The 22,678-nt window shown below is 50.4% G+C and overlaps 1 protein-coding gene across 4 annotated transcripts in view; it reads left to right on the top strand.

Annotated features, from left to right (window-relative positions):
* Positions 1–22,678, top strand: part of LOC106742590 (epidermal growth factor receptor) — a 144,368-nt gene that overhangs the window by 79,765 nt on the left and 41,925 nt on the right. The window contains exon 1 of one of the 4 annotated variants that reach the window (XM_014615705.1): positions 3,622–4,358. The exons of the other annotated variants lie outside the window; for them this stretch is intronic. The gene's annotated coding sequence lies outside the window, so the exon portion shown is untranslated. Of the gene's footprint in view, positions 1–3,621; positions 4,359–22,678 lie in introns of those variants that run through there. 4 annotated transcript variants of the gene reach the window in all.

Genomic DNA, 22,678 nt, shown 5'->3' with positions numbered 1-22,678 from the left:
GGGGGGGGGGGGGGGAAGATGTTTCGTTCCTCTCGATTCCGCTTCCTTCGCGTTACATCACGCGCGATCTCGACGACGCGCGGAGGAACGCGAGTACGGCTCGCTTGTGTTTAATCAGCCAGGTAGAGCTTCAACAGAAATCCCGCGACGTCGTTAAACAGCGAGCGAAGTAATTCCTCGAAAGAGGCCCCGCCGTAAGAAAGGCTCGCGTGGAAGCGAGAGACCGTGAGGTATAAACGAAAGGATATGCGTGATCACGGGAGAGAACGGGGAACGAGACGAAACGGGTGATGGCGAGGAGATGTGTAAAAGAGGAAAGCAAGTAGTATCGCGGCTAAATTTAGGTCCACGCGCGCAGAACCACCTGTTGATGCCTCACGCGTACCGTCGGCCCTTATACTATCTTTATCGTGGCATTCTACGATAAATTTTCATAGAAAACGCGCGAAATGTCGTGAGTTTTAAATCCGTCCGGTATTTTTAGACGCAATCAAACGTACGCGTTCATCTGTTTTCTACGAAATGAGAAAATTTGAAAAGTTCATGCAGGAGGTAATTCTCATTTTACACATATACATACATACGCATACACGCATATATACGCGCGCGTATTTTATGACAAGTGGAATCGAGAAAAGGGAACGTTTATAGCAGCCTAGTCGTGGGCTTCGCCGAAAGAAGAAAAAGATCTCCGCAGTGGGGAGTCGCCCAAGATTCGAGAGATATTTAAAATTTCGGTTTCTCCGGGAGGGTGAGATGGGGCTGCGCCAGCCCCGAAATTTATAACTATTATTCCCAGCACGATTGCTTATATTAGCGTAGCTGCGGCTGGCCGCAAGGGGCGTTTTCCGCCAAGATGCGGTCGGTCGACGCTAAACAATATTGCGAAGATAGTCGAGGCACTTAACGGGAACAATGGTGGTCGAAACCCCGTCGACACGGGGTGCGTCAGGCGCTGAGGGTGAGAATCGAGATGACTGCTCAGGACTGCTCAAGGATCGACCTGCGTTACAAAGCTATCGAAGGAGCACGGCACCTGCTGAAAAACAGTGTCCCCGCCGTGGACCGAATCGAGATGTATGAGAATACGCGTCTCTGTCACGGCCAGGTTGTGCCAGGTCGTGCTCACTCGAGTTCAAGTCCCGCGATTATGATCCCGACACGCATCGTTGGACACTTACAAAAGGGGCATCTTCAAGAAAGTGCCGCGCGCGCACACCTCCACAAAGAAATGTAGATATCTTTTGAAAGATACAGCACTGTGGGAGGGCAGGGGTCGGATGGTTAAGATCGTTTGATTACGCTAAACATGTCGTTCTCGCGTTATTTGCATTCTGGTACACCGCGTCTGCGTTGTTTTTTTTTTTCTTTTTTTTTTTATAGTAACTCATGATAATGAGAAGCAAACGAACGTTTATACTTGAGATATCCTTAATAGGCGATATGTTGAACATAACTGCCGGCGTTTCTCCTACTGATTTGCAAAGCAGCAACTCGGAAAAGATTCTATAAGCGCGTCTTACGTTCGCCGTTTCGCAGAGTATCTTTCTCTCTCTCTCTCTCTCGGCGAGAATGATATTTACGATAAAACAAGCGTGCACATCGAGCAAAGGGCAAACGGTCGCCGGTCGCTTCGCGCTGATTTTTCAAATGCAACAACGAGAATTGTTCCTTCCTCGAAGTGACTCCTCGAGTGGATACTTCTTGGAAGCCGAACACTACTTATTTTCACGCCTGTCTAACGTGGCTTTTACGTAACGCGATTCCAGATTCTTACCAATCCAGCTCGGCTCGATTAGACACGCTATTACCGCAATATACCGTATGTTTCATGGCTCGTAAGTTTTTCTTACCCTAATTGTTGCCGCGAATGCTTCGGTATTGCGTGAAAGCGACAGCAATTAACTCCGCATTGTGTCGATTTTTCACAAGTAGATTAGACGCGTTCCCTTTATACCTAGCCCGCCTGTGCTTCCGCGAATAGAAAGCAATCATAGGCAGTCAAGAGGCGGCAGGCCTCTTACTACTTTCCTCCAGAAGTGCTTACGCAATAGACGGTTAATGAGTATTGTTGCGTGAATACGAGACTTCTTCGCCACGTAATGTATATAATGTATGGACACCCGAAGGGTCTCCAGGAACCAAAGAAATTCTTCGGATTCTCCGGGAAACTTGATTTTTCCATCATTTTCTTTATACGCGTAACAATAGGGTAGAAAAACAAACGCAGCAGAAGAAAGATAAGACATACGGCGATCGTATCTGGCTAGGGAAGCGAAATAGGAGAACCGGCCGCATTTCTTAAGAGATATCTTACAATTTTTATCTGACCTCAGTTGCGATAGCGAACTGAGGGAAATATCTACGGCCTTATTTGACTATCGACTCAAACTGCGTGTACGGTCACGCTAAAGATAAAATTTCGACGAGATTACGATGCGCTTTCCTCGCGCGCAAAAGTGTGGGGGGGGGATCCCTCGGAGATCGTAAAAATTTTCCCCCGTCCCCTCTCGCTCTTCTCCCCCGTCGAAATACATCCCACGGTGCGCAGAAAATCGGAAAGAGGTCGAGGATCGTCTCTCATCTCACGAGGCCCGATTAATTTAATATTACTCGCAGCACACTCGCAACTGCCCATCACCAAATTGAACACTTCCTCCGCCTTCGAACAGCATCTGCACCCCCGAGACCTTACCATCCCCGCGGCCGTCTCTCGGTATCTTCTCCGCGCGCGTAGAACACATGTTTTTTTACCCGGTCCAGATGCATCGCACGCAACCCCTCAGGTGTGTGTGGGACACCGAGGGGATCGGCACGAATGTATCCTACACCTACTACGAGCAAGTCAGGAGCCAACAGCGGTGGCGGCGGCGGCTAGTGTGCGCGCATGTACGTGTGTATACCTGACGACCTGGCGTCGTACCTGGCTAGAAGAGCAAAGTAGGGGAACCGAGAGCGATCCACGAGGTAAGACCGAGAGGCGGCGGAGGAGGTGCGAGAAGGAGGATGGTGGGAAGCTGGACGGGAGGCGAAGGTGTGCGAGGAGGTAGGCGGGAAGGTTGGGAGCTGTCTTCTGCTTCGCGGCGTTCTAGAAGGGGGGAAAGACGGGGGGGGGGAGGAGGCGAGGGGCCCAAGGAAACCCGACGGCGGCGATGGAGAAGGTGCCCTGCCGCGCGCGCTGCGACGACGACGACGACGACGACGACGGTGGTGGTAATGGTGACGGTAGTGGTGGTAGTGACGGCGACGGTGGTGGTGGTAGTAGTAAAAGGTGGGAAGGGAAAGAGAAGACGAGACGCCGGAGAGGCGAAGGGAGAGTCCTGCCCAGCGTGGACCTGTGCCTCATTGCATGGCCGACCTGGAGACTCGCTCTCCGCAAGGTGAGACGCGCGGACCGAAGAGGAGGCCTCGTAGGATCGGCAGGAATTCTCGTGAAAGCCGACTCCTCGTTCGCATGCTCGTGATCGCGCTCGCGCGCGCGAGACCGTGTGCTCTCCCCGTGCTGCGTCCGTCGACCGTCACCTTTTTTTTCTTTCCCCTTTTACTCTCTCTCTCTCTCTCTCTTTCTCGCTCTCTCGTGACTCCGCTCGACTCTCTCTCTCTCTCTCTGTTTCTCCCCGTGCACCGAGAAGATCGAATGAGTGACCCGTAATTTTTCGTCTCGAGGAATCCCCCGACTTTCCACCGCTCGGAGTGTGCTCGCTGGAGATTCGCTCGAACAGTGTCCTAAATCGGCGCAGACATTCGGACGGTGCGAGAGACCAAACCGCCGCTGGAGAGAAGGGTTCGCTCTCTCGCGGACTAGAGCGAGTTGCACGCGTGTGTTCGTCGCCCCCCCGGCTTCGCCCTTCGGAGCCGCGAAGAGAGACTCGTGTCGGAGCTCGGTGAAACTCTCGGGGCGTTGTTGTGCGAGCGATATCGGAAAGGAGTGCAAAGTCGACACGGCAGTGATAACGCGCGCAGCTTCCGAGCTTATCGAGCGCGCGTGAATTCGATCCCTCGTGCATGGCTGCGGCCTCATCAGCGAGCATCTCCTCGGCAGCCGTCCGGGAGGAGTCCGCTTGCACGCAGCGAGACGCCTGGCGCTCGCGAGCGATGTCAGAACGCGAGAGGATTCGAGAAGCTGAGAATCGACGGCACTTGTGAACCAGTGCGTCTCCGAACAGTATCGGGGTGGACAATGGTGCGCCGACGATGAATAATTCGGATGCTGCTCTCGGTGCGCGCGAGTGTGAACGCAGGTAATCGGGCCAAGTCCGCTGGACTCGCCGCGAAAGTGAACGTTGGAGTTTCCGTCAAGACACGCAATCATTCGTCTCGTCTCGGGATTACGCCTCGCGCATGAATATTAAACTGAGGTGAGTGAAAAAGCGTAATAACGCGCGTCGCGCTATCACCTGCCATCTTTGCGCGCCAACTGCGAGAGAGCGTGGGGGCTTACCTGCGTTTACCTTCGTAACGTGATTTGGTCGTGACAGCGACCGTAACACGTCCTGATACGTTCGCGTTGCCGTGACGCTCTCTGGCTTCCACGCGCATTCGATACGCTTCAGTTGCGAGTGATAAGGTATTCGAGCATGGAAAATCGTATCCTTGCCGTGCACCGAACGCCGCGGTGTCCCGTTCCGCGGCTTCTCGGGCGCGAAGGCGCGACAGACGAAACGTCAAAGCGAAGACGTCGGCCGTCCTCCCCGCGGGAATTCATCCGTCGTACGTCGTTCCCGCGAGCACCGTAAAGTCGCCCCCGATTTTCCCCGACGAGTTCGTTCGCTCACTCGTGTGACTCGCTCGCTCGCCCGTTCGTTCGCTCGCTCGCCCGGCGAAAGTTCCTGAAGAAACGTCGAGCGGACAACAAGCCGCGACCGCTTACGCTCCAACACATCGATATGCCTCGATTTTTCTTACGTACACGGCGTCATTAGTGCTTTCCAGTTCTGCTTTAGTTGAACGCCTGTTTAGATATTCGTCATCGTGACCGCTGATTAAAGAGCGCACCCGAGCGACTTGATCATTAATCACTCCGTGTAAACATCGTGATTGAATAGAGATGCGATGGGCTCGAGCCGAAAATCGCAGGGCGTTGACACCTCGGGAACGTTCTTTTCTCTCGCAATAAACAATGTCGTACAATTCGGTCGCTTTCACGCGTTACGAGCGAGCAACGCGATAAATTCGGTCGGTTATCCGCAATCGAACGTAAACAGTTTCACGAATCAGAGTCTCTATGGTGGTACGTATTTAAACTACTAAATCGTTGCCCAATGTAACAATAGCCGGTTTGGGTGTAACTTCTGACCGATTTTCGTGAGAACGGAAAATGCCTTTCGGGTGCCCTTCGATCGGTGGATCGCAACTCCGCGTAAACGTATATACACACACCTACGGTCTCGATAATGCGGTGACCAGCCGAAAATTCCTTTTCGACCACGATTTCAACGAGACTTTTTAACGTACGCTCAGGTTTATCTGTGGTAGATACGTCGCTGGGAGATGTTTTTCCCTTTAACTTCCTCGCGCTCTCTCTCTGCTTATCTCTCCGTCTCTCTTTCCGTCACTTTTGAAAATGAAAGTTCACGCGGGGCCTGCGAGCACGAGGAACGTACGAGTCTGGAATTTCTTCCTCAGGGTCCCTGCCGCGGGACCTCCGCGGCCTAACATTCGCAGGATCGTTAGTATCGCTGGAGACTTGAACGCCGGGGTAAGAAGCTTGCGTTGGCGGCGGTCGCCCGTCTGGAAAACATCGACCGCCGAGCATGTGACATCTGCTAGCGGACCATTAGGTGCCTCTTCCGAGTCTTTTCGTCGACCTGTTTCCTTCCTCTCTCGCTCTGTCTCTCGAAAGAGAGAAATTTCCTCTTCTTTTCCGGCCGGGTGATCGAAACGAAGAGCCAAGTCGCCGCGTTAATTTCAGCAGCGGCAATCGAAGCGCTGACAGCTCAGCTGATCTGTCAATTTTTCAATCGATAAGACAAGCGGGAGTGTGTAAGCAGGAACATAAACATCAATTATGAGCAGAAAAAATATATAAAAGCAAATCACGATTGTGTCAAGTGAGATACACCAACTGGTTTTGGTAATCACATTTGACGCGCATCATTGTTATTTTTTCTTTTCTTTTCAAGTTCTTCGCAGCCAATCGTTTTACGAATGTGTTCTCAAACAAGCTTTGGGATTATTTAAAATCGTGTTGACATTGCCGGTTTGTCGATTGGTTGATACGGTAAGCGCTCGAACGCAACGCGAAGGGAAAGCGCGCCTATGCAGCCGATCGATTTCCACGTCGCGATCGCGCTCGGCACGCGAACGTTTATTATAACAATGACGTCTCCTAGATCGCCGCATCGGGAACGTTACACGCCACGTTTGGGATGTTGTTTTATGGTTATGCGTAAATATGGATAAGACGATTCAGCCGCACGGAACTCGGTCGACGTTCCCGCGCGCGACTCGCCTCGAAAAATGTATTCCGGTTCTTTCCTAGAGACGCGCCTACTTTAAAACAGAGAGTGGCATTAATTCCTGTGTGCCGTGAGCGCCAGTTTGCCTATTTTGGAAGTATGAGAAGGGCGCCGTGAATGCCATTGGAATACCATCAATGTCATTAAAATGAAACCGAAAAGCACACGCGAGTTCATTGGGACGCGATCTCCTTTTCAGGCGGAATACCGAGATTAACGATAACTACCGCGCCGCTGACATTAACACCGGCGGTCCGATTGTACCGTTTATCAGGTCCCGAACACGGTCTCTTGAATTCTCTCCTTCTGTCCGTTTACACGGAATGTCCTCGATCTATCGCGCCGTTCGACCGTAGACAAACCGAGAAGAGTAGCGAATATAATACAACTGAGATTGAGTTAACTAACTTTTAACTGTGGGAGCTAATTCTTTTCTTCCGTGTGGGTCTAAGGACTTTCGCCCACGAATTGACGCAATCGTAAACATAAAACATAAGTAGAATTCGACGGATTGGAATCCTAGTTACACCGTCGCTCCCATCTTCTTCTAGAGTACACAAAACAATCTCTTGATTGATTCTTCAGCGTAAGTCTACGTGCGAAAGCCCTTACTCCCCATCTAAGGAATGGTACGGGATACACGACGCCGAGCGTATGTTAGCTGAACCGTGCACAACCACGATGCTCATTTCGTGAGAGCGGAGGACATGACGCTACGTGATCGCAATCGGAGTAATTACAACATTACACTCATCGCTCGTTGCCCGCGACGCCCGACGGTTTCTTAACGCCACGTCGAGCTCGTCGATGGGATCAATGACGCAGGTGCATAAATAACTTATGTAAGATCTCCGTGCGCTCTTCCCCGATGCCCTCTTCTCGTTTCTATTTATCGCTTCGCCGCAATTGGAAGATGATGACTATCGGCGCGCAACGGGCGCGCCGCTGACTTTTCGTACGAGAACAATTCGCGCGCGAATAAATAGAGTGTGTCTTGCGCAACGCCGGGACCGACTTCCATCCCACCCGACCTCGCACACAATTTGTCACCACCAATCCCGAACAAATGTCAACCGTGAACACGAAATACTACCGCGCGGACGCCGGGCAATCCAGTTTAAATATCGCGATTTATCTCCGAACGACACGTGACGCAGCCCGTAATGAGTGGCGAAGTGCCTCCGGGCGGCGCGATATAAATTTCGCGACGGTTTTATGCGCCGATCGATTTAAGGACTCGAATCGAATCGATGAAGAAAAGCGCGCTTGTCGCCTCATTAACGCGTGTAACGCGCGATTTTGCCAGCGTGAACTGTGAAAGTCCCGACGCGCCCGAGTATCGACCTCCGTGGCGCGCGGAAGAATTGGAGAGTTAATCTCAATGATAATTCCCCGATAAATTGGACGATTATCTTCACACGAGGGAAATTTAATCGAATGAATTTTATTTACGTGACCTGAATAATTAAAGCTTTCGAGATTATAATCTCGTAAGGATAGTTTGCGCCTACTTGGACGGTTTGCGGACTAATAAAAATCTACTTTCGTGATATTGACACTTTTTAACTTCTCTCTTGAATCTTTAATTCTATAGATTGGATTTTAATATTATGGTGTTAAAAGATACACTTACTTTGATGCTAAAACAGCGAAAACGGAAATTTAAGACGTCATCGGGTTCAAAGTAAGGGTTATATTATATTATTGAAATTAAAATTGAGATTACATATTTTGCTATCTTATCTCCTACTGTGTTGTAGAATTAAAGGTTTAATATAGGAGCAACATTTCGACTCGGGCAAGTCCGATGATACGGGAATAATCAATCGTCCCATTGTACCTCTCCCGGTTCGAAGGGCGAGGTCGGTTTCCACGGTCGTAACTTTCCAGAAAATATCGCACTCGGATTCCGGTAGTTTCCCCGAGTTATTCCCCGTTGCATTTTAGGAAAAGTCGAGAGCGTGGCTTTCGAAGCATCTCTGAATGGCCTTGCGCGCGGTCGAGCGTGAATTCTTCCTCATGAGGAGCTCTTTAACGGCCCGCGGAGACCCTTATAACCCATCTTAGTTAGGGGGTATTGACGCCGGACTCGTGTTTCTCTCTCTCTCTCGACTACCCCACCTGCTTCGATGTAGCTCGGAGAGAAGAATACACGAATGCGCAGGCGGTCACACACGAACACCGTGTTCACGCGCGCACGCTCGGCGAATCAGTGAAAAAATTCCCGCCCGTGGGAGAAGCGCCGAGTTTTGATTTTATTACACGTCATCAGCCGCATCTTCGGCGGCCGCTGATGACTTTTCAGACGCTTATCCGTATTATTCGTTTCTACGCGATAATAATTTTATTTACAGATATACAGATATATTTTTTGCACGACACATTTTCAAACTTCCCGACGACAAAATCTGCGGGATTTTAACACGCGACGCCACGGATATTTTATTCCGCCGGTAAAAACGGGATTCTTCGTCCCTAACGGGCGCGATTTTGCACTTAAATACACGGGTGCACACCGCAACGCGCTGCATACCGCAGGAATAATATACAATTACGAAGTAAAAACACACCGGGGCGTAATCTCCCGGCCGTTCTCGAGCGAGAAGCACGAATCTGTCCGCGGATGTCGCTAATCACGCGATTAGTCGCAGCCGCTTTTTCGGCCCGGATCGCTTATTAAGTGTCGCGCGCGTCACGTCGCACAAAGCGCTCGCTTTTGCGGAAGGCGGGAAAACGCGCGAGATCGCGAAGAATGCCGGGCTTGTGAAAGGCGACGTTAGCCAATATCGATAATCATCTGCTTATAATAGATGGCTCATCCCGGGCTTGCAACATAGAAATCGTGTAGACGTTTGACTATTCAGCCGCGATACACCGCAGCCCGGCAACAAAGCGAGGAGAGAACGCGCGAGTGATTCATAACCGCTTCGCTCCGAGTAAAAGTGGCCAGGACGATGGCGTTCGATGGTAATTGCAATCTCGGCGCGCATCCAGTATGCGGCTGTTATACGGAACGGAACGCGTTGCTCCTCCGCCGAAGGATACGAAATGGAAACGCTCGCGCCTATTTTCAGCCGCGTATTTACTCGATATCCGCGAGAAAATGCGACGTGCGGTTTCACTCGCACGTACTCGTAATGATCGTAGTAATTTGCTCCGACGATTGTGTTTGTCCGCGAATTACCCTCGGAGATGGAGAAAGAAAGACAGATAGATAAAGAGAGAGAGAGAGAGAGAGAGGGAGAAACGACGAACAGCGACAATCGAAGTGAAAGGTTCGCGATTACCGCCGCTGTCTGCCGTGTTTCTCGACAATAGCGGCTATTTCGTTAATTACGACGGTCATTTTGCCTCGCGTTAAACAAGGCGCGAGAATTCCCCGCGATCGAACTCGCGCGAGATTGCGTAATACGAGCGGCGCCCCGAGGGCTACGAGCGCCGCGCGCGTGTCTCCTCATCGCGAATCGGCGCATCGCGCCGATACGGCGCGCGATCATTAACACGGCTATATATGCTTTTCGCGTCGTGTAGATGATTACTGAGATCGGGCGCAATTTGCAGCCGCGTAATAGCACATCGGTCCCGTCGTTAGGACAAACGATAGCGAGTGACATGTCCGACGCTGGGGACGCGTCGTTACCGTCGCCGACGATCGTGATTGCCCCGTTATTTTCGACGATGTCGCGGTTCGCGGTGTAACGACCGGCGTGCATGATCGTCGTCCGTCTATAATAGTCGATAGGCGCTCGTTGCCTGTACATCTCCCTTCTCTCTCTCTCTCTCTCTCTCTCTCTCTTTCTCTCATTCCGTCTCGGGAGATGCTGGAAGGTCCAGAGAGCCGAGGGAAAGGCGCGAGAACTGACGTCACCACCAGGAATGAGGTTAAACCGATGCTAAAGTCACCGTACAGCCGAGCTACGGCGCGCGCTGCGCCTGACGCGCGACGGCTCAGGACGCGAGAGATCCTGGAAGGACTCTAGAGAGACGCGGATTCTCTCGGGAGCGCGCGAGGTCGCACGAAGATCACAGATCCGCGATTGCGTCACGCAAGCGTCTCGCGACGTTTTTCTGCCTCTCGCTGCTATCGCGAGATCGCGAATTTCGTAAATTATTGACGTCGCCGGCGCTATTTCGCGTCGCAGATACGCATCAGCTGTTCGCGGCGATGCGTCGACAGCGCGGCGCGCGGTACGCGCGAAGTTCCTGATTGGTGGAAAGGTTGATTGTCCGACGATCGCCCGGCCGATCGTACGGTAAGTAAAAGATCCCGCGAAATTACATAATAAGCTTTCCACCGGACTCGGTGAGAAACGAAGGCTCCCGCGCGTCGAGGGGGCAGGGCGAATTCCTCTCGTGGTATCCTCGGGGTTGGACGGCCAATTTCTTGCTCAGGGGATGTCGACATTAATGAATTTGGGAGTTTTAGTAAAGAAATCGATGAATTCGATAAACGTAGATAAATGAGTAAAATGTTTATTCATATCGTGTCTAGATCAAACAATCGGCTGGACATAGTTTCCTATTATGTTTTAATATAAACAGTCGTTAGTTTATATATAAAAATAGACTTATCAGGTTTTTGAAGTAAAGTTAAAGAATAATCGACGGAATGTAAAATATGTAATTATATATTGAGAAATTTAAATAATTCCAATAAAAGGAAGTAGGATTTGTTAAATTAAGCAGAAATTAAAGCAATCCAGGGAGCGTTGGCACCGGACACCTTCAAATGCTATTCGTACACGACAAAGACTTTTCATCTGACATTGATTAGCAGCGCTCGCAGTTTAAGAGGGGATTACTGAGAATTTTAATGCAATTTGTTATTATATTTTGTATCATTTATTTTTCGTTAACTGACAAATTGGGACAAACGACGTCCCGTTTAGGGTCCTGTCCGGACGTCTCTAACGAGAGCCGAAAATTAGGATGTCCCGGGAAAATCAGAACAGTTAGTCACCCTATCTCTGGAGAACAAAATACACACACACTCTCTCTCTCTCTATCTATCCTTTCGCGTTTAGAAATGATTTTCCGTCCCACGCTGCGCGACCTAAAACGTTTCTTCTACGAAGCGGTCGAATAAGTAATCGACGGACGCTTCCTCCGCGGCCGAGCGAACGAATAAATTTGATCGCTAACTTCGCTCGGGCCTCCTAATAAAAAGAAAAAAGACGGAAAGAAATGGAGCCACGCTCTCTCCCTCTCTCAGCTCTCTCGCGCAGCCGCCGTCGTCGTTACCGGCCGCTATCTCAACGTGGCATCCGCAGCGAGCCCTTTGTCTTAGCCGGGGCACGACTTCGGGGCCGCATAATATGCAGGGGGCCCCCGAAGAAGATTCCGGCCGGTAGGTACCCACCTACCAATACGAGCTGGCATCGTGTACCTCGGTACGTAGCAACACGGGTTTCTCAGCCGGAGCTTCTCTCTATCTGCGGGAGGATCTCCGCTCGTACGGACGAGCTCGTGCTGACCTCGAGGGCTAAAGATTACGAGGGCTCGCCACGGCTAGAATTCAACCTCCTCCGAGACGTCGTATACACACGTACACCCCACCGCGCGCTACCTTGAGAGCGGATTGTGGTAGACACACGTAGCTCGGGGATATACGCTGCTCAGCGGGAGGGGGGCGCTCGGAGGAATCCCATGACCGCGTACTTTTCTGCGGGGCGACTGCATCTTTTTCCGTGGACGGGAGGGAATGACCGGACAAAGAAGCGCGTCATCGGCGCATTTCTCTCTCTCTCCCCGCGCGCGCGCGATGATGGCCCGCGACGTTTCTTACGTTTCGTCACGATGATTGACGGGGGGAGGGGCGAGCAACCCGGGGCAAGAGGACGAGCGACCTTCTCTGCGCCAGTGTCAAGAGACACCTCGCGAACGCGCGTAACGAGGACGAAAGACGGGAGGAATTCGCGTCGCGCTGTGGCCTCCGTCGGGCGTCGTTGACTTTTAAATCGACGGCCGTCGAGTCTCACCGCGACGCTGCGTCGACCCCTCCGCTTCCGCGTGTCGACGGAGACCAAGGCTCGCGGAAACGTAACGAACCTTCCTCGCCGAGCGACTCTACGTCTGTTTTCCGTTCTTGAACTAGGTGGCACTTTTTACCGTTCGAGCGAGACAAGCGTTAGTAATTTAGCTTTCGTTCGAGGTGGAAAGAACGAGGTTCCAGTGCAGCCCTAGTATCGGGACAGACCTTCTGCATTCCGGAGCGCCCGATTCCCAGGTTTCGCCGGCGCCCAGCAACAATCGTGCGTTTTCGCGACGGTGACGCTTACGGTGGGACTTAAGGATACATAAGCACGCGATTTCGTGACGCTCGGTCGGTCGTCCCCCCCGAATCGGGGGATTGATTTCTTTCGCCCATGCACCTGTCGAAACTCTCGAATCCTTCGCTCTTTTCCCGCCGAAGTGCGCGCGGCACATTATCGTACGCGTAACGTGGGCCGCGCGAAATGAAAGGCGAGCCGGCCGGCGGGCTAGGTAGACACTCCACCTGAAATTATCCAGGCATTGATCGCTTTCTTACGATTACGTCGATTATGCCAGGTTTTTTTTTACAACCGAGCTGCGGGCCTACCGTGCCGGATTCCGTTGATTTCGTACGCGCGAACGAGGCGCCGGGGTGAAGGGGGAGAAAAGTGCTCTTTTTATTAGCCGGCCAGGAGAAAGCGAGCGAGTAACTTAATCGGTGATTGATGTTGTCACTTTCGATGAACATGACCCACGCGAACGACTGGTTATCGATCAATGATCTCGGACGACGACAGCGACGATGACGACGACGACAACAACACTCGGGTGCCGCTCGTCGCAATCGATGACGAGGAATACATTAGCGAGGGTATTACTTAACGTTATAGAGTTTGCAGCGTCATTTAACTGGCTGGAGGATAATAATTACCCGGTTTTAATAACCATTATGGCGATCACTTAATCTCGAAACGCCGGCCGGCGGCATGGGAGAAGCTAAGCGTTGAAAGAGGTCGCTTATAAATTTATGTGTTGCGCAAAAGAGAAAAGGAATAGAGAGAGAAAAGGAACACGCGCGCGAGAGCCTCTCGACAGGAAAGAGACACGTCTGCCCTCCATTCTTTTCCGTTGTCGTTTAATGGCATTCTCCCGGCCTTATTCGTGCCGTTTCGCGTTACAGATTTGGCACACGGGTGCCCCATTAACGTAAATACGTCCCTGCAAAACCAGTTCACATCCGGACGCTGAAAAGCCGCCGGACGATTGATCGGCGTAACGCCGCAAAACGGTCGCTTACATCAGCACGCGCTGGACCGAGAGGTGAACTCCTTTAAGACGTGTACACAGACTAAGCTATAGATGGCCAATCAGGGCACGCGTGCTGCTCAATAGCCGGCAAATATCCTTATAGCGGCACGTGGGTCATTAGCGTGCACAATTAAGTCGTGCCCTTACGCAATGGTATCGTTTCGCGAAAGAGCGCGACCCTTAGTGCAGAGCTCGCTACGCAACAAACGATAGTAAATTATCGCTCGATTGGACTAATGAAAATTAATCGAGGAGAGACGCACGTACATGTTTACTTCACGTCGATAAATGAATGCGCGCAAAAGACCTCGATACGCGTTCCTCGATATATCTTTTCCCGAGGATTCATGAGCATATACTCGAAAAAATGATATGTGATCACGTTATTCTTTTCTTTAACTCTGGAGCTACAACCTTCATTTTTAGTGATTAAGAAACATCATACGTCTATTAGACGTATATTATCAAAAAATTGATTTAAAAGTTATTGATTCACTTACTATAAGATATAATCATTATGCTTTTTGTTTATTTTTTACATAATTTTAATGCATGATTTGGATTTTTTAAATATATATTACATATATTACATATATATATCATATATATATTACACTTATATTACATATATATTACATTTTTATTACTTATCTATTACATATATATTACATTTATATTACTTACATATCACATATATATTACACATATATTACATCTATATTACATATATATATATTACATATGTGTGTGTGTATATATATATATATATATATATATATCATATATTTTATGGAGTCGTACAATACATACACACAATTGAATAACATAGAAAAAGAGAATAATTATCGCCATGGAATAAGATATTATAATATTATTATAATATTAAAAGTTTCTACATCAATTCTATCTTTAAAATTAATATACTATGGGCAGACCATAATCGCTGGAGGGAGGAAGAAAATAGAGAAAACTATACGTGTATGTCTGAGAGATATATAGAGTTGTAGCATCAGGATTAAGCATTCCAATTAATTTCACTTGTAAGGCGCACTTTTCCATCCTTTCCGCCGGCCGGCTTGAATGTTATCGCCGGGCGACACTTTATCGAGAGCCTCCGCTGTCTCCCGATAAAGAGGAGCTCGTCGATTTATCATTCATTTAGCAAACAGTAGCGAAATCGTGTTTACTTAGTTCATACCTGCCTTTATGGACACGGTGGCAGACAGCGGACGCGACGACTGGACGAGCACGTGTGTCGGTGTGCATTCGTCGTGCCGGGACACTCTCGTACGGGTTGCACGTGAACACGTACATATACACAGACGCACACACGTTCACACGCACACACGAGTTACGTGCCTCGGCTCGGCTTGCGAGCGTGCGTCGCACGTCTACATGGTGTCCAGATATGGCAGCCGCTCCGGACCGCCGTCTATCCTGCCTCGCACCGAGAGTCCTTGACGCCCACCCTGTGTATACGGTGTCTCGCGACGTATCCCACGACGCCTCAACACGAAGATCCCCCCCGTCCAGCACGTCCGCGCGCACGTCCGGGGATTCTGCGCGCGCGAGCGTTCATTGTACCGGGGAAGCCATCGCGGCGCCTTACATAATTGAGCGACGCCCGGAGCCGAGGCTTTTCACCCTCGGCCAGTCTGTCTCCCAGACCGCGCCTGGACCTCATTGTGTCCGGGTTTCGTCTTCCCAACTTGGAGAGACGATCGTTGGTGGGAGCGAAGGTCGTCGGCTCGCTCACACCGGAAGTAACGGGTGCTTCTGCACTCGACCGTATCGATCGGCCGTCTGCGATTAGCAAACACACTAAAGGTTCGCAATTAGAAGTACTTTATCGCTCGTTAGATCTCAACGTGTCTCCTGATAAGTGTCGTATCCTCCTCGCGTTTAACATCTAAATATCGAAGCAGGAAATTCAGATCTCGGGTCTTAACGAGGTCCAGCGGATGGAAGTAACTTGCAGCTCGAGAAATACGGTGTAATTAGCGTTCCGAACTTAGCTTCGACGGTGGCGCATAAATTTCTACGGTAATTGCGGCGTTACCTTTTTCCAGCGAGGCGGCGATTCATCGGCGTTATTTACTCGGTGATTCACGGTCGATTTTCCGGCGAATAATTCGCCGAGTCGCTGCCGAAGTACCTTCTTTTGCGGCGGAGGTATCCGCCGCATCCCCGAATGATTGGCGCTTGTTGATGAAGACGGCAGAGCGCGGGATCAAGCCGTCTTAATTACCTGCGCCTGATCGTTCCAGCAGGCGCGAAGCTCGATCGATTCCGGGGAAACGCGCGGAATCCGCCGGTTTCTCGAAAGCTGGACGGCGTTTAGGAGCCGCCGGTTTCTTGCCTACCATCGACTACGTGTCTGTCGTCTGCACCCTTCTCTCTCTCTCTCTCTCTCTCTTTCTCTCGGTCGTTCTCTCATCCTCTCTTCCTCTCCTCTTCCTTCCTCTTTTCCACCGCCCCACGTCGCTCGGTATGTTAATGTCATTCTTCCGAAACCCCTCAGCTCCGATTCGAGATACTAGCCCGGCCAGGTTTTTCGTGTCGGAAAGGATGTCGCGTCTAATTGACGAGTGGCGGACGTATACACTCCGCCGTGGAGCGGAGAGGTCTCGTCGGCGACGACGGTGCCGACATGTGTCCGAGGTGTCCGAAGCAACGTTCTGCCGTGTCTTATTATACGCTGGACACCCCGATATTTCGACGGATCGCGGCAAATACTCGCCGGCACTCGGGCTGCACGCCAGAAAAAGGAGCGACTACGTCGCGCGCACCACCACGTCGCCGTTCCAGGGAGGACCGAGGATGTCCTCTCTCTCGTGACGCGCGATACCCGTGGAATCTCGTTTTCGTCTCTCTCGTTGCTTTTACTCCTATACATCTATCCAGAGATAAATCACATCTCTGTATATAGAGAGAGAGTATTTATAACACACTCTCTCTCTCGGCTTTCGACTTATCGCAACGGTATAACTTTGTAAACTTGCCCAAATGGGCAACTTGTGCGTGAATTTTTACGAACAGATCTGAAACGAAGCCACGCGTATATACTCCATAGACGACCATGAACCAGACACCATCAACGCCGCCGTGAACGCAGCGTGCACGGCTACGTCACAGAAACAATTGCGTTTAATTGATTCACTGGGAGGAGCGCAGCCGCCAGGAACTCATGAACAAAGAGAGGGACTTTTCGCTCGCCGATGCGGCGCGTCGCCGACAGGGAGCTCGTTAATGATTGGAAAAAGGCGCGCTCAAAAGCGACGGACAGGTATACCATTCGAGACGCTGTCGGGACGTGGGCGAATCCTGCCGTTTATGGCGGCACGCTGCTCGAAAGATTCTATTCGTGTGTTCTAATAAGCTCTCACTCGCACGGCGCGAGAGGCTCACGACCGTTTAGCGCGTGGGTGAGAGCCGAGGTGGGGGGAGGGTGCGAGAAGTGGAGAAAGAGCTGGTCCGAAGAGAGGAGAGAATGGATATAGAGTTGACGTTACATCTTGAAACAATGAGCCCCTTTCAACGCGCTTAATATATAAATAATCGGAAATCGGGAATTATAATATCGTAAATCGCAGTAATAACGATAACAAGATGCTCGAAGTGGAAACAGGAGGCACACACCGCGGGACGGAAGGCGAGGAACGGCTCGCGGTACACAGGTTCCACGCGGAAAGCGGTCTTGTCACTCGACGACGCCCGGGATACAAGGAGTCCGTGCTCGCTGGCGCGCGCGTAAAAGAAGGGGGGAAAAAAGGAGCGAGTCTCGCGCGAAGGAGGAGTTCTGTTATCGTGACGTCGCAGCGCGACGGAGTAGTAGGTGTTCGGCCTTTCAAGTGGGTGTCACTCCTCCGTGAGGAGAGTACGCTGCAACGGTGACATCATCGACCGCGTAGTCAGCTGACTCGACTTAGATGGAGCGAAAGAACGGAGAAAAGTGCGCCGCGTAATTGCCACCGTAGTCGTCGTTCTCATTATTATTATCGACGTTGTCCGTTAGGTGTGACCTCGCCGAACGGATGTCGACCTAGTGGTCGAGAACCCCCGACTGAACGCTGTTGTCATTCGTTCGGTAACGCGCCGGTGTGGGCCGGAGAGGATTGCACTTATGTAATCAGCCCACAATATAACGCGCACGCGACAACCGCTTAACTATTGACACGCGGATTTCGTGGTACAGGACGCTCCGAAAACGACGACGACGATGGCGACGACACAGTTTGATTTTCTGGAATTTATCGTCGATCAGACCCCTCGGTATCATGATTTATGTATCATATAAATTAGCATGTTGCGAAAAATATTTCCGGTAAATTAAATCGCAATTATTCCAATACGCGAAATAAGAGGTTGAACGGGGAGGGTTAAGATATATGGGATTCAGGATCTGTTCAGCGTGGAAGGTAAGATTCACGCGCGTATATCCGGAGGATTTTTCGGTGCCTGCGTCATTACACGCTGAACAGTATATCCTTCCACGATAATTTAATAATATATCGCCACAACCGCTGCAATTTGGTTCTCAAGGCCCGTTCTATTCCTCTGTAATTGGATCACCAACAAAGCCGATGCAAATATTTGGAATCTTCCAAAATTAATAAAAAAACCAAAGAAGAGCTAATTCATGACGTTCCTTCTCGACTTAATCTGCGACATCGCGGCCGTTTTTCTGGCCCCACAAGGGGAAAACGTTTTCGGATACCTCCTCGAGGCCGTCCACGGACGCAATCTCCACGTCGACCCGGAGGTACCGCCGGACCTACGGCGAAAGCCGTCGTCGCAAGAAAGCCGAACGGCTACGAGGAATACGGGGCCGATAGTAAATTCAAGTGAGACATTGTCCCTCGATCCCTTCCCCCGTGCCGGTTTCGAACAGGGTGGTCCCACCGCGAGGCCGCAACGTCGCATTCCCCATCGGCCGTATAACGAGCTCTCGAGCGCACTGTCTCGCGCGCTCCTTCAGACCTGGTCACTCGCTCTCCACTTGCTGCCCTTCTTTCTCTCTCTCTCTCTCTCTCTCTCTTTCCCTTTTCAGCGACCGCTCCTGGGTGTTCCACGCGTCAGACGAACTGTATCTTCGCGGGGAGTAATCCCTAACCCGAATAAATTGCATTTCGTTGATCGGCGCGCACGTACTCGCGATCCTTCACCGCTGATCGGATACCCACTCGCGATAATTTAATTTGGGAAGATTCGAGGAATCGTCGTCGTCTTGGTTCCTCCTATTCCCCTTCCGCGTGGCCTTGCGCGAAGGCAACTTCTATGTCGTTAACTCAATATTCCCAATCATATTATAGACAGCTGTATCTGTAATCTCGAAGCGAGTCGGGGGAGAGGGGAGGACGAGGCGATCTTGATTAATTAACCGACAGCGGAGCCGGAATCGATCGCGGAGAGCGAGACTCGCTAATTACGAGTCGCCGATGGACGTCGGCCCGACCGGATTTCAGCATCTTATTTGGCAATTGCGGCCCGCGCGTAACGTTATTTCGGGATCTAGAATAGTAGCTGCGACATCGCCGTCGCCTTTCGCTCAGCCGGTGACTCAGCTGGCCGAACGGTACGCGCGAATATTGAATGACAATCAGGCATATTAAATCAAGGTAGCAACGTGAACCGAGGGATCGTTAGTGGCGGCGTGTTCTCACGCGAATCTCGAGAAGCGAACCACCTTGAACACCTCGATCGCGGTAATGAAGTAACCAACGCGCACTACCGTCCACGAGATCCGCGAGCACACACCCGACGTGGTTATCATCGGCGCGGTTGCGCCTCTATTTTCTCTACGTGGGACACGCTTTTTCAGATTATTCAATTCTGACGGTAACATGTTAGGTCTATGAGGCGTACATGCGTTTGCTTTCGCTCATTCCCTAATACATACATATGTATATGTAGATAATTAAATATATAGTCAATAATAATTAATATTTATGTAAAATTTATCTATATATTATAGTTAAGTAAATAATGATATATTAATGTATTTAATAAATATTTCTTAACTAGATCTTCCACGTTTTGCGCAACACGCGATCCCCACTCTTATTCTTTTGTTCCTCTAATCGCGGAAAAAAAGAATTAGCTGCAGCAGCTAAATTAGTTGTAACATATGGACAGCTAAAACTTTCGCAGCGTAAGCAATTTCAATTGCTGCGGCAAAAGGATTTGCCTGCTACGGCAATTCAAATTGCTTATACTGCTAAAGTTTTAGATGTCCATATGTTACCTTAATTTAGCTACTGCAGCTAATGTTGTTTTTTCTTCCACGTAAAAAAAGTTAATTCCTTGTGACTACTACTATCATCGTCTTGATCCAACGAAATAACTGGTTTCCTGGCGGCAGCCGGTCAACAGAAGCAATAAATAAAAAATTGGCAATAAACTTAATCATTCATGAAAGAGCAAAACAATGGCAAAAAAAACCGTGATTTCTGCGATCTTTTCGTGATGCGGGCCTGAAAGACCTATAATGTTACTTCAGCGTGAAGATCACGGGTGTTACTCTCAGGGTTAAAGACGCGGTTAGAACGCGGTGGGGTCTTCGTCTCGGTAAAATATCGCGGGCGGGATGAGGAGGAGAGAAGCGGAGGACCGAGGAGAGTGCCGGACGATTATAACTCATATAAATCCATGGCCCGCGCTGCGGTATTGATCGTAAGTCACGTGTGTCCGCGTCGCCGAGGAGATCGGCGTCGGTAGGGAAGAGCGGGAGGAAAAAGCGAGAGACGAAGATTTCGATTCTCATTACAGATACGTCCCGACGAACGAAACGATCCGCGCCTCGCCGGCTGGAACTTTAATGGGGGCCCCTCCGATTATAGCCGACGCGGAAAAACGTGCGCTCGCGCGGCCGATCACCGGGGAGAGAAAGAGGGATAAGAAGAGGTGGCGGTCGATCGATCGATCGGTGGCCGCGATCGCCATAAGGCGAGAGAGCTAATCATAATTATTGCACCTGTTAACCCCGGGAGCCAGGCGAGCCGATGGTAATCCTAGATAACAACGGCACCGCTCGTGAGAGCAAACCGTGATTTCGTTGGAGAAAGTAATCAAGCCTCGGCCAGCCTCTTAACCATTTCGCTGCGTACGATGTTTATTATATATGTTGCCAAAAAAGTAGCTTCTCAATTGCATACACACTGTGTATACACTGTGGAACATCTCTCGTCATTTGCGGACGTTGTACAGGATACATCTGAACTTTACCGATAAACTTACAGGACAGATTCTACGTTGAAGAACAAGTAAAAATGTCATTGTAAACATATATCCGCGGAAGCTTGGTTTTTAAGAGATAATAACCTTCGGAAAATGACAACAATGAAAGAAAACTCTGTATATATACGGCACTTCGTTCGAATCTTTCGGTTTTTTCTTAAAACACTTTCTTTATTACTATATTACATTTATTGTATTATTATATTATTGTATTATATTATTCCATTATTATATTATTCCGCCTCAACGTTACATAAATCGAACACCGTGCTGCACTTGCGAACACATTTGATTAAAGCGTATCGAAAGGTGAGCGGATTCGGAGATCGCGTCGTCTTGACAGGACTGATCTCGAGCTTCGTCTGGGTAACATCGAAGCGATCGTAGATTTTCAGGGGGTGGCAGCCATCGCAGGTTTCCGCCCCAAAATGTGCATTTAAGCCCGTCTCATTCTTCTGAGCGCGACGAGAGTCGCTTCGTTACCTCGCACTCGCGAGCTCCCGGAAAGTGGCGGCTCGCCGCATAAATCAGGAGGAGAGGCAGTCATCGTGAGTAGATAAGTGAGCGATAAGAACTTTCCTCCTCCTCCGCTCGCTCGGCACATCCGTCTTCGGCGGAAGTCGCGCCGCTGTTGAAAGCTGCTTCCGCGCGAGGGTCGTGCCCGCCGCGGCCTCTGGATCGCTGTTAATCGGATCGACGGCCTTTATTCGGGATGCCCGCGATCGCTGTCCTTGTATGGACCCTTTCGGCGCAGGCCGGCGAGTAGGCGAAATCATCAATTAGCTTGAGCGAACCGTGCGATTGCGATCATCGCGTTCTTTACGCTGCGTCATCCGCTTGAAAAAGAAAAGAGACGGCGGAGAGGTCGAGGCGGAGGAGGAGGAATGTAAGATAGATGGATAGACATTTATTCGATCCTCTCGACGAGACATTCTCTCAAGGATCAGCGACGTGAGCCTCTATGCACGGCCGTAGAACCGAGCAACTTGCGCGATATTAATCAAGCTATTTGAATATTTAATGCCATGTATAGCAACGCGAGGATCCTTGCTGTCCACGTCATCCGCGATAATCCCGTTTACGACTCGTCGAACGTTAATATTCCGTCCCGAGAGCGCGTTGAACTTTTTCGTGGCGGAGCCAATAACGAATTTAGAGCCGCGCCGGGAACATTTGCGCGGATTAAGAATGATTGCGTCTCATCAGCTCCCGATAAGCGCGGCACTGTGGGATGAAAAACGGGTTTATCGCCGTTCCGCACGCGGGTGTCTATCGACGGTGATATCTCGGGCTTCGGAGCTTGCGGTAAACGGACGAATGCGACGGTGTAAACGGCGAACGGAACGGCGGATTCCCCGAGCAATTACCGCGTTACTTCACGGCGAAGCGGGTTACGCTAATATATCGACGACATTTTGCGTGAGACCGGCGATCGCGTCGTTCTCGCCGCATTATCGTGTCTCTCCGCTCTCCAGGATCTTCCACGTTAGAAGCCGCCGCTGTCCGCAAGGGAGCCGCAGGAGCGAGAGGCGCGCATTCCGCGAGACTGATCTCAATAAAGTAATCGATTTATAGCGAAGCGACATATCAATGCGCATTCAATTAGCGCATACCGTGAATACGCGCTTGTTACCGACTGCTTAGGCACCGGTGTCGTAAGCCGGACAACGGGGGGTGTAAATGCGCCCCTCGGAATCCTTTGC

The sequence above is a fragment of the Dinoponera quadriceps genome, unplaced genomic scaffold (assembly GCF_001313825.1).
Source record: "Dinoponera quadriceps isolate SergipeBrazil2010 unplaced genomic scaffold, ASM131382v1 scaffold113, whole genome shotgun sequence".
NCBI lineage: Eukaryota > Metazoa > Arthropoda > Insecta > Hymenoptera > Formicidae > Dinoponera > Dinoponera quadriceps.
This window is presented reverse-complemented; position numbering and strand designations above follow the sequence as displayed.